This window comes from Pteronotus mesoamericanus, unplaced genomic scaffold (assembly GCF_021234165.1).
Source record: "Pteronotus mesoamericanus isolate MK-2021 breed Mesoamerican mustached bat unplaced genomic scaffold, CSHL_Meso_final contig_59, whole genome shotgun sequence".
NCBI classification, from domain to species: domain Eukaryota; kingdom Metazoa; phylum Chordata; class Mammalia; order Chiroptera; family Mormoopidae; genus Pteronotus; species Pteronotus mesoamericanus.
Window position 1 is genome coordinate 6,688,936 of NW_026555206.1, and position 12,189 is coordinate 6,701,124.

At 34.5% G+C, this 12,189-nt stretch overlaps 1 protein-coding gene, 1 non-coding gene and 1 pseudogene across 3 annotated transcripts in view; 2 read left to right on the forward strand and 1 right to left on the reverse strand.

Annotated features, from left to right (window-relative positions):
* Window positions 1–12,189, reverse strand: part of LOC129076316 (PDZ domain-containing protein GIPC1-like) — a 140,106-nt pseudogene that overhangs the window by 25,302 nt on the left and 102,615 nt on the right.
* Window positions 1–12,189, forward strand: part of BMPR1A (bone morphogenetic protein receptor type 1A) — a 179,899-nt gene that overhangs the window by 12,931 nt on the left and 154,779 nt on the right. The window lies entirely within an intron of this gene.
* On the forward strand, window positions 6,332–6,489 carry LOC129076343 (small nucleolar RNA SNORA62/SNORA6 family). Its single transcript, XR_008529744.1, has one exon. It is a non-coding gene; the product is annotated as a small nucleolar RNA SNORA62/SNORA6 family (small nucleolar RNA).

The window sequence follows — 12,189 nt, forward strand, 5'->3', positions numbered from 1 at the left end:
GATATGGTAGAAAGTGAAAGTCTTTTTGTACCCTACCTCAGCCCTCGCAGATTATAATGGTTAGAGTACGGATATAAGCATAATCTTTCTTTTCCATTGTCTTCCCTTCTTTTTTGTCTTAACCTCTTCTCCTTTCCAAAAGTGGAGCCATACTTGTGCTTCCTTTTCTTTAACTTTGTTTTCACTTAATATACAGGCAAACTTTTTATATCAGTAACTGTCGCTTTCCTCACTCTTTTTAGTAGCCAAGTAGTATTCCATTTTATGAATATATTTTAATTTTATTTACCAATCCCCAATTGATGAGTGTTTAAATTGCTTCTATTTTTTTGAATTACAAACAATACTGTGAAACATGTACATATCCTGTGAGACTATTTTTATTTTATAGGATGAATTCTTAATTTTTAAAAAGATTTTATTTTTTAGAGAGAAGGGAAGGGAGGGAGAAAAAGTGGGAGAGAAACATCGATGTGTGAGAGAGAAATAGCTCAGTTGCATCTCACACATCCTCCACTGGGTACCTGGACTGCAACCTAGGCCTGTGCCTTGACTGGGAATTGAACCATTGGCCTTTTGGTTCGCAGGCTGGCACTCAGTCCACTGAACCACGCCACCCCAGGGCAGGATGAATTCTTAGACATGAATTTACTGTAAGAGAAGTCATGCAGATTTGATGTAGTGCCAGACTGCTCTGAAAAATCTTTGCAGCTATTCACATTCCAAGCAGCAGTGTTTTACTATGTTCTCCCCTGACTCACCAACACATAATAACATCAGTCTGTTTTAATCTTTGCCAGTCTGCCAGCTGAAAAAACAGTATTATAGTTTTAATCTGTGTTTCTTTGATTTTGAGTAAGGTTGAGCAGGGTTTATATGTTTGTTGGCTCTTTTCATTTTTCTGTCCTTTGTTCAATTTTCTAATTATTATCTCTTTCTTTGGCATGTTGTACATAAAAAACATTTTTTTTAAATCATCACCCAAGAACATTTCTTTTTTTTTCACTTCTTTTCAGAGACGGAAGGAGGGAAGGGGGGTTTAGAGAGAGAGAGAGACATAAATTGATTGGCTGCCTTCTTGTGTTCGCCCCAACCAGGGATTGAACCCGCAGCCTTTTGGTCTTCAACCAACTGAGCCACACTGGCCAGGGCGGCATGTTGCATTTTTAAAATTTGTCAGTTTGTTTTGTATTTTTGTTTATGATATATAAAAATTTCCTTGCTTATTGTAAGAATATTAGAAAAACAAAATTTAAAAGTTTAAATTATACTCTCAACTTATTTTATAAGCTCTTTAGCAGCTGAATTTTGCCTTAACATTTTGTCAACTAATGCAGTGCTTTGTAAGTGTTCAGATATCTGTATGTATTGATGGTAAAGGGGTATATAATACATACCACTGTGGCATAAAAATTATTTTCAACTGGAAGTAGTTGAGAATAGGCTTTTTTCCCCCTGAACTCCCTTATCTGCCTAAAGCAGAGCCTCTCAGAATCAGTTGTCATAAGTTTGCTCCCCAGAGTTTTGAGACAAGGGAAATTCAACTCTCATCAGTAGAGAGAAGAGAGGAAAAGTGGTTACCACGTCTAAATGGCATTTGTCACAGAAAGATCATATTTTCTATCTATTCACTTAGGGATCCTTTTATCTTTCCTAAAAGTTTTCCTTTAACTGCCCTTCTTCCCCTCCATTTTTCCTACTAAAATGGTATATAAGTCCGAAATTCTGATGGCCTTGAATCACATTTTTCTGTAAACTCTGTATTTTCTCTTGCTAATCTGTCTTTTGTCAGTTTAATTTGCAGGCCCCCAGCTTCAGAATATAAGAGGGTGTATATTTGTTTTGAATTTATATTCTGTAGGGGAGAAGTCTTTTGTCAGTTTAATTTGCAGGCCCCCAGCTTCAGAATATAAGAGGGTGTATATTTGTTTTGAATTTATATTCTGTAGGGGAGAAGTTTTTTCTCCCTGACAATGGCGAGATTGATTGTTTCTGGCTGTTAGGACAAGGGATAAGAAACAAGTGAAGTTCCTCTGTATAAAAACAAATTTAAGTATGTATTTCAAATATAAAGGGTATAAGTCAAAATTTTTTAAGCTATATTTTTCAAATTGTATTTCTCAAAATTTTGTTAGATGAAGTAGAATATACTATTAGAGAGGCACCCATCTCTCCCTGAATATATTCCTACAGTAATGCTATTTTGTTGAGTGGCATAACTACTCTGATTGTATTGACTAAGCCTTTATTCTTCCTAAAGTTATTCATTGTTTCTCTTCTTTCTTACCGTCTTATTAATTTGCATAAAAGATAGTTTGTGGTTTGTCACAGGTTGCCCTGTTCACATCACTGAGAAGAGACAAGAGAACAAAGTAAACTCTTTGTACAAAGGTGCTAATATCTTTAAAGAATGAAGGAATCTTGATAAGACTACTATGGCTTTCTCTTATTTGCATTTCAGATAACCTGCAAGTGTCATTAAACCTTGAATTATTTGTATGTTTAGTTATCCACTTATATATTTATTGTGTTCTGTACTTTACTGGTTATTGTTTACTAGGTTTGTGACCTTTCACCAAAGTAAGTACTCTTTCTAAGCTTTATTTCCTCATACATTCAATGAGAATAATAATAGTCCTCTTTCACAGGGTTACTGTAAAGACTAAATGAATGAGTGCAGTTGAACACTGAACACTGTTCTTGTCACATTGGAATGCTTAATAAATGTTAATATAGGTGAATATTTGTGCAAGAGAAGTTGAGGTCACTTTTATCTTCAAAAGCATATTTGAATGGGTGCATGTATAGCAGTCCTGGAAAATTACGTCTAATTCCTATATCTTCTGAAGGTGTTACTTTTGTTCATATTAATATTTGAATTTGCAAAGTACTTCTGTATTTCAGTAGTACTGGAAAATTGACATAGGAGGTTTTGTTGCTTTCCTTCCTTTGTATTTATTTGTACCTCAAGAATCTGAGGCTAATGAAAGTTAATTGTTCTACCAAGGTCAAAAAAGTTAAGAGCAAAAAGTAAGTAGAAATCAGACTTTTCCTAGTTACCTAGAATGGGGACTAGGACCTCAGTTAAGTATAAAGTGGAGTCAAGAATCCAAGTTATAAAGAAAACCCAAGCACTTAGTGGCTCAAATCCTCTCCAGGACTTACTAAGATGTGACAGAAACCATCCAGAAGATTGAGGGGGTGGGAAATTGTGTGCAGTATCACAGCAGAAGCTAGTTTGTCTTTGGTGAGCACTGTAGTTCTTGCTCCTTTCTTCCTCCCTTGGGATGACCTTTCTTTAGAAGCTTAGTGTGGGGAGGTCTAAGAGAACCAGGGTAGGACTACTGGCAGAAAATGCAGTGGAACATTTCATTACCTAGATGATGGTCATTATGCAGCTGATTGGTTTATCTGTGCTTATTTGAGCAAGGGAGAAAGAAAATTGGAGAGAAATCTCAATATGGACAGAGGGCGTGGCAGTGAAACAGCCTGTATTTGTTTTGAATTTATGTTCAGATGGTTAATACAGAAGGTAACCAGGTTTCAGCCATCTTGACAGGGCTGGCTCTGATGGAGAAGGGAGCAAAAATAGAAGCAGTTGAGATGAAGCATATCTTTAAGTAGGGAAATGTGTCCCTCACCCCAGGAAAAAAGCCATCATTTTGGCTGCCTGTGATACAGACAGTATAGTCAGTATTAGGGAAGTAGTAACAACCACAAAAGTGCTCAGCTGCTGAGACAATTTACTCTCCCTCCCCACTAGATCAGACCACACCCCTTTCTTGGAGGATGGTCAAGCTTGAGTTTGGAGAGGAAGAGAATGATTGTAAGATTAAAGATGAAACTTTCACATAGTAGTAAATTGGAGTGGACTTTCTAATAACTAAAAGCTACTGGAAAGCTGTAGGAATTGTTCCAGATGTGATTCAGGGATAAAACAGGGAAATTGGACCAACAATAGTTGTGGGTAGAAACTGGAGAAAAATAACCTTTCTCATGTTTGTATCAATTTTAGACCCTCTATTAAAGTTTCATAAATATCAGCTTAAGTTCCTACTGAAACCTCTCTGATATCAGACCTCATTCTTTTCTCTGTATAAAGCTATTAGAATATTATATAGTCCTTACTGTATGTTGTTGATAGGTTCTGCAACTTGAAGGAAAACGACATATAACAATTTTACCATGGGCTAAATGATAAAAACAGGAGTTGTTTTTCTCCTTTTTTATTGAATTTATGGGGGTGACACTGTTTAACAGAATTATTCAGGTTTCTTATGACATCTCATCAACTTTATAATGATAGGACCTTGAATGAAACATTATTTGAGGAACTGCTGCTGTACAGGATCATTTAATCTTAATAGTTTTGTCTCCAAAGGTATCATAATTCTAATTAATACAATTTTAGTATTAGGCATATTTTATTTAATTCTAACTTTCAAATTTATAAATTGATAACCTTTTTAGTTGGACATTAAGGAAAATATCTTCTTAGTTGTTTTAAAAAAAGATTTTATTTGTTTTTAGAGAGAGAGGAAGGAAGAAGAAAAGAGAGGGAGAGAAACATGAATGTGAGAAAGAAGCGTTGATTGGTTGCCTCTATGCAGGGACTGAACCTGCAACCCAGGCATGTGCCCTGACTGGGAATCAAATGGTGACCTTTTGCTCTGTGGGATGACATCCGACCAACTGAACCACACAGATCAGGGCTTATTCCTTAATTTTTATGGAGCTGTTGGGGTTTATCAAACCTTGGAAATACTAAATAAAATAAAAAACAATAAAAGGCATTAGTTATATTTTATTGTATATGAGATTTTGAATTTATGAAGTTTTCATTTTTAGCCATTATTCACATAAAAAAGGTAAATTGGTTTAAAATAATCTAGAGTGATAAAATACAAGATTGAGGTGAATTGGATTGATCAGATGATACTCAAAATATTTTCCTTAGTATTTTGTGCCTGGCTCTGTTTTAAGTGCTTTATACATATTAACCCATTTACTCCTTACAAATATTCTGTGAAGTATTCAATAGATATTATCAGTTCCCTTTACATGATACATTTACATGAGAAAAATGAGGCTGTAAAGATTAAATAACTTGTCAAGGGTTGTACAGCTAGTAAGTGGCAGAGCTGGGATTCAAACCCAGGTAGTCTGACTTTATAGTCAGTGTTTTTAATCACAGAATTATATTCATTCTCAAATGAGTATGGTTATTTTAGGATGAGGTTGTATACTACACACAGGCGCATGCACATGCATACACACATTTTACTTTATTTTTGTCTGCTTTTATTCCATATTCTCCATGCAGAATAGATGAGTTTACCCGTGTTTGCTACCTGAGGTACCTGGTAAAACATCTTGATACAAGGTCTAGATAATATATTTGATGGGTTGAATTTGATTGACTTTTAAGAATTAACTTCTATTTTTAATATTTAAAGTTTGTTAGAAACTTTTCATGGGATACTCTGTGACTTGCCTAATGTTTCTTCTGTATTGTAGAAAAAAGTATTAAAAATGTCAGTGGAATACAGTTGCATTTTGAATGTTTATGCGTAACCCTTTCTATAAATATTTTTTAAATTAGTGTTCAATTATATATCTCATTTCTGATATATGTAACTTTAATTGTTGATAATGATCATACAGACAAGCTTTAATTTGTAGCTTTACCATGGCTATTATTTTTAAAGCTGTTGAAATTGGGTAGATATTTGCATAACCATGTTATTTGTAGTTCTTAAAATACATTTAAAATCTACCCTCTGAGAGAACAGGAAGAAGAAAAGATTTAAAATACTGCCTTATTAATTGAAAATGAAAGAGGTTCTATGGGGCAGTTTTTGAAACCAAACAGGTTGAGAAATGAAACCAGTTTTTTTACTGGTTTCATCATCATGATTTTACATCAATCATCATGATGCTGAGACAGTCTTCTGGGATATTGTTAAATTGTTTCTTGTTCCATAGAAATTATTTAAACATAATTTGTTATGTCATGTAGACATTGAAAATAACCTCTTTCTTTGCAGGTTTCTCTTCGAAACAAAACAAAAGCCTTTTTTGCCTCCTAATTATAAAAGTTAATGCTCACCATTTTAAACACAGAAAAACCCCAAGAAAAATAGTAAAAATCCCTCATATTCATACTACTCAAAGACAGCCTTTATAAAAATTTTGGTATATACAGTGTAAGTTAAAAAAAACTTACTAAATGTTTGTATCATAATTTAAGAATCTGAGTAAAGTAGGTGTCTTAAACTGACATTCTATTCATGCATTAAACCTGAATGGCTGAACCTGAAATTTAAGAATCTTAGAATTAAGGGAACAAGGAGGGGAGTTATCTAACTAGAAATAGAAATGAATTCACCAGTGTAGGTAGTGCACTACATTAGGGGCAGGTTTTTTGCTAAAACCACAAAGGGTCTTTGGCTTGGTGAGTGGAGTTTGGTAGTAATCCTTGCTACAAGTGAAAAAATAAAAATAAATGAATAGAAATAGAAAGGTTTTGAAATTTGATTAGTTATGTGATCATCTTTTTTTTCCAGTGTATTCTCCCTCCTTTTTTCATCTTTGCATCTTTAAAGCTTTAAAAAAAGTTAAGATGATGTTTCAAATTTGATGTTTTTCTATAATAACAGACAGAAATAGAATAAGATGTGGGGAGGTAGAACCTAAACTTAGGGAGGTCGAAAACCATATGGAAATAGTAAATTCAAAACCTCTAGCAGAATGAAGCTAGAAAGAATGGAATCTAAACACTGAAACTATACATCTGCTAGACAGCTGCGCATTCTTTATTCATAGGTTCTGTTGCAGAAATAGCAAAAGAAACTTTGAAAGGAAACATAAATAGACTGAGCATATTTTCTTGTCACTAGCTATGATATGTACATCTTTAGTTGTACAATATGTGTATAATGAATTACCCTTTTTAGGAGTTAAAAAAATTCTTTTCTAAAAATAATAGATCACTTCTGGGGGTTATATTTAGGTTTCCTGTTTTTACCTTTAGGGCTGAATCAACATTTTATTGAATTACAGATCAGGAGAGTTTTATTGATACTGAAAGAATGTGATGTTCCTATTTGTTGTTAACTTTCCTTTTTGTTGCTTTTCAAGGATATGTGACACTTTAATATTTGTCCTTCAAAAATAAAGTCTTCTGTATTTGTTCAGAGTACTTAAATTTTAAAATGACCAGGTTTTTAAAACAGTTGGAATTTGAAAAGGGAAAGCATGAAAGAGTTATTTTATTTAGTCCTAGAATGCTTTGTAATTACTAGCAATTGTATTGTACAACTCTGTAGTTTACAGAGCACTTTTATGTCCATTATCTCCTGTGATTTTTAATTGTCTTCCTAACATTTTTTATCTCTTAAGGTGAAAATTAAGACAGAGCACTGTCAATTCAGTCAGTGATTATAGAACATGCTTCAGTTTTTCCTTTTGATAATAGTGATTACCTGTACATCATTTGGAAAACATGGAAAAGTAGAACAAAAGGAAAAGCATCTTCAACATCTCATAATAACCATTGTTAATGTTTAATATAGTTCTTTTCAGTCTTCTTTTTCTATTAATATTTTTGCATATTTCCTTTCCCTGAGGATATGCAATATTTGTGTTCTTTGTAAATTCACACCTGAAGCATTACTGATAAAAATTTGTTCTTAACCATTTTTTTTGACACTTTCAGTAATTTTTTTTTTTTACTTTAGGTAAAACATTTTATCCTAGGATCATTATTTTATGTATGTCTGTCCATAAAGTAACCAGCCATGTAGTATGAGAAACAGAGGCATTTATTGAAGAAGATACAAGAAACATTGTACAAAAGGCAATGATGCCTCAGTCCCCTTGAAAGTAGGCACCTTGGAACCTCACACAAGTCTCCCAGTTACTATCAGCTGCCCTGTCGTATTTTCTTGAATCTCATCTAAGGTCTGAAATCTCTTCCCTTTCAAAGGTGATTTTAGTTTTGGGAAAAGCCAGAAGTTGCAGGGTGCCAAATCTGGGCTGTAGGGAGTCAGAGTCACCTGGTAATTTGATGTTTCGCCAAAAAACCCTACAGGAGATGTGATGAATGAGTGGACACATTGTTGTGATGAAGCTGCCAGTCACTGGTTGTCCACAGCTGTGGTCTCCTGACTCCTGAATCATCTGAATAGTTTCCACTGAGGACTGTCCAAGCTTAACACAAAATTTGATGCAGATTTGTAGCTCTACTCACTCAGTCATTTTGAACGTGAACAGCCACACAGTACACATGCTCACTCAATAGCGTCTACTGCTCCCACTGACTAGAACAGTGAAGTCATCATTGTTCATGCATGTGCGTTACAGTCCACTCTCCTTGGCTGCCAGGTTACATCAGTGTCATGCAAACTTCTTGATATATTAACAGTGGTTGGACATTTTCCAGAGAGACTGTGTATCTATCTATCTATCTATCTGTCTACACACACACACACACACACGCACGTACGTACGTACGTATGTTAAGAGCATGGACTCTGCTTGCCTTTACATCCCAATTCTGCTTCTTAGCTGTGCAACTATCATTTTGGCATCTGTGTTTCCTCATCTCTAAAGTTGGAATAATGGTCCCTATCTTCCCGTGGAGCAGCTGTATGTATATCTTAGAACCATATCTGACTCAAAGTAAGCACTGTCTAAGTTACCTAAAATTTTTGATCAGGGACTGCAATCACACTATTGACAAAAAAAATAGTAAGGATATAGAAAGTTGAATAACACAATGAAAAACTTAACCTAATATTTTATTTATATAACCTAAATATTTTATATTTGTATATACATAAACTTTACCTAATATTAATAAATGTATATAGAATAACATACCTAATAAGGATAAACATATTACCCACTTGCCAGGTTATAAAACAAGCCTCAATAAATATAAAAAGATTGAAATTCATTCACAGATGTCCTGTGACCATAATGGAGTTAAGTTAGAAATCAATAACAAAAGATGAGAAAAATCTTTGAAATTAAGCAGTGTACTTCTAAAAAACCCAAGAGTCAAATAAGTTACAAAGGAATTAGAAATTATTTTGGATTCAATAATAATAAAAATATATGTCATGTTAAAATTCGGGATATAGTTAATTCTATACCTATAGGAAATGTTACAGTTTAAAAACATATATATTAGAAAAGCAGAAAGGGCCAAAAATCAACAATTGAAATGTCCATCATTAGAAATTAAAATGATTGGGATTTCCTCCATCTCAATTTTGATGTCTTGGAGTATGCGGAAATATTAGTTTTTTTAAAAAAGATTTTACTTATTTATTTTTAGAGAGAAGGGAATGTGGGGAGGAAGAGATGGAGAGAAACATCAATGTGAGCGACAAACATTGACTGGTTGCCTCTTGTATCCCAGCGGAACCTGCAGCCCAGGCATGTGCTCTGACCAGGAATCTACTGGCGAGCTTTCGCTTTGCTGGACCAATGCCCAACCAACTGAGACACACCTATCAGGGTGGGAAATTTAATTTTACGGTTTTACATCAAATTCCTTTTTTTTTTTTAATAGAAGGAAAGGTATGGTTGATGCAAATAGGTTTAACTTTGTCTCCTATTTTGAACTCCCTTTTCCCCAAAGCTTGATTCCTAGTTTACTTGATTTCTAGGGGGCTTTATTTCAGTACGCTTTATGAAAACCTCCTATTTTCTTGGCCCTTCCATAGAACCTCTTAACTCTTCTAAGTAGAAACAGGCTTTCTGATGAAGCAGTGACAGGAATTCCAAGATGATCAGTTTTAGTTTCAGTAATAATTTAAAATTCTTTAAGGCTTGGAAAGTGTAATTCAAATTGATAAGTTTGTAATGACCACCTGTTATGGACCAGAGTCTGCCCAGACTTGGTTATATAATGATGAATAGTCCTGAGTTCTGCTTTTATGGTGCTTGTACTCTAATGAGGGAAACCAGCATTAAAAAAAGAACAAAACCACAAACCCACTCAGTTATGTGATTACAGTGTTACATTGGTGTTAAGAAAGAAAAGTTTGGAGGAGAGTGAATCAAGGGACCTAAGCTTATTTAATTTGGGTTCAGAATGTAGTGAGATACATAAATAACTGATTAAAATAAGGTGGGGAAATAGACCAGTGGAGAATCATAGAAAATATACTTATATTTTAAAAAGATGAAGGGATAAATCCTAAAATGTATTATTTTGATTACTTAAATAATCCACAGGTCTGAGTAATTATCCTTAGTCCAGTACTAACTAGTTGGATAGTGTTATTTAGGATATGGTTTAGTTCTCTCTCAGTGCTGTGTTCTACAGAATAAAAGTGCTTATGGCTAGATTAGATAATGAATGGTAAGTTCCTAGTTCCAAGGTGCTAATGCTATTGAAACTTTTATTAGGATGTTAAAGAGTATCTTCCTATGGTTGTGTAAACAATATGCATTATTTTTAGAAAAAATTGGAGAGTATAGGAAACTCTCCTCCAAATTTCATTTGTACTAGAGATGTCAGTTTTATTATAAATAGAGAATATATCAGGGAGTTTGACCTCCCCACAGTTCTGGGAGGTGTTAACAAGACATTATTAATCAGGGTAGGCTAAAGTATGTCTCATTAATAGAGAAAATTCACAAATTTCAGTGGCTTGACAGAGTGAAGTTTCTTACTCCATGTCCAGTTTGGGTTAAGTGGGCTGTTAAGATTAAGCCTGTCAGAGCGTTTACCATCTTGCAGCTATACCTCTGGATCACATGGCTTTCTTGGTTTCTGTGTAAGAGAACACTGGAAGGTCCTTTAACTAGAAATTATGTAACTTCACCAGTCAGAACTAGTAGTTCTTCTGTGTTGTTGGAAGAAAAGATCTGGCCATGAGTGAGCTTTAAAAAGTCTTTACATCAGTGACCTTGCTTTTCCTGGCCAAAATTGAGCGAGATTGGACCCCTGATCCACTTGTTTTGCCTAGGAAATTATTTTTGGGGCACTCACTGGAGGACCAGAGTTAGCATTGAAATGCTCAGCCCTAATTAGGCACAGAGGCTTTGCTTCTAGTCAAGGGTGATGGGATTCACATTGCTGGGCCATCAGAGGTTGATCTTTAGAGAGAAGAATAAATGAGATGCATTGCAGAAATAAGGTATTGTGTAGCTTTGAGGAGAAAAAAAAAAACTCTGTTGCTAGTGTTTAGTGGCTTTCCATTTCTTAGTTCTAGATTTTTAATGAAGGCTGTAGTTCCTGCACATACATAGATTTCTTGAGAATATATGTTTTCCGAACACATGGCATATTAAAAAAGGTGAGCATATTTTGTGCCACAAAGAAAATTAGCAGAGTTTTGAAAGCAAAAATCAAGTAGGTTATACTTATAATTTCTGACCAGAATGCAATAGAAATTAAGAGCAATAGGATGCCTCAGCCCCCACCTCAAACATAAATGTATAGAAAAAACAAGAACATAAACCCAAAACAAAAATACCTGTTTTTTCAGGGGAGAGGAAGAGACCTACCTTTTAAAAAGCTTAGAGCCCTTGCTGGTATGGCTCAGTGGATTGAGTACCAGTTTGTGAACCAAAGAGTCAGTGGTTTGATTCCCAGTGCAGGGCACGTGCCTGGGTTGCAGGCCAAGTCCCCAGTAGGGGGCATGCGAGATGCAACCACACATTGATGTTTCTCTCCCTCTCTCTCCCTTCCCTTCTCTAAAAATAAATAAATAAAATCTTTAAAAAAAAGCTTAGAAAGACAATGTAACTGAAGTCACACAATTTAGAAGTTAATTATGGTGAGAGTACAGCATATTAATGTAGCCAAAGTATAACTTTATGAGAAATTCAAATGAATTACATATTAATAAACAAGTAAGATTAAAGCTGAATGAACAAGGTATTCAGTTCAAGCTGATTAAGAGCTACAAAATTAACCCAAATGAAGTAGAATTAAAAAATTAATATAAAATCATACATTAATGAATAACAAAACAACTCTTCATCAGTACGTTCAAAACCTGGCAGACTCTGGGCAAATCTGACTAGGAAGAAAACATGCTAGAAGTAAATACTAAAAGGGAGCTAGAGACATTGCTATAAACACCAAGATGAAAGCCTTAGAATATTATATATACCACTCCTGTGAATTGGGTGAAATGAATTATTTCCTAGAAAAATATAAATTAT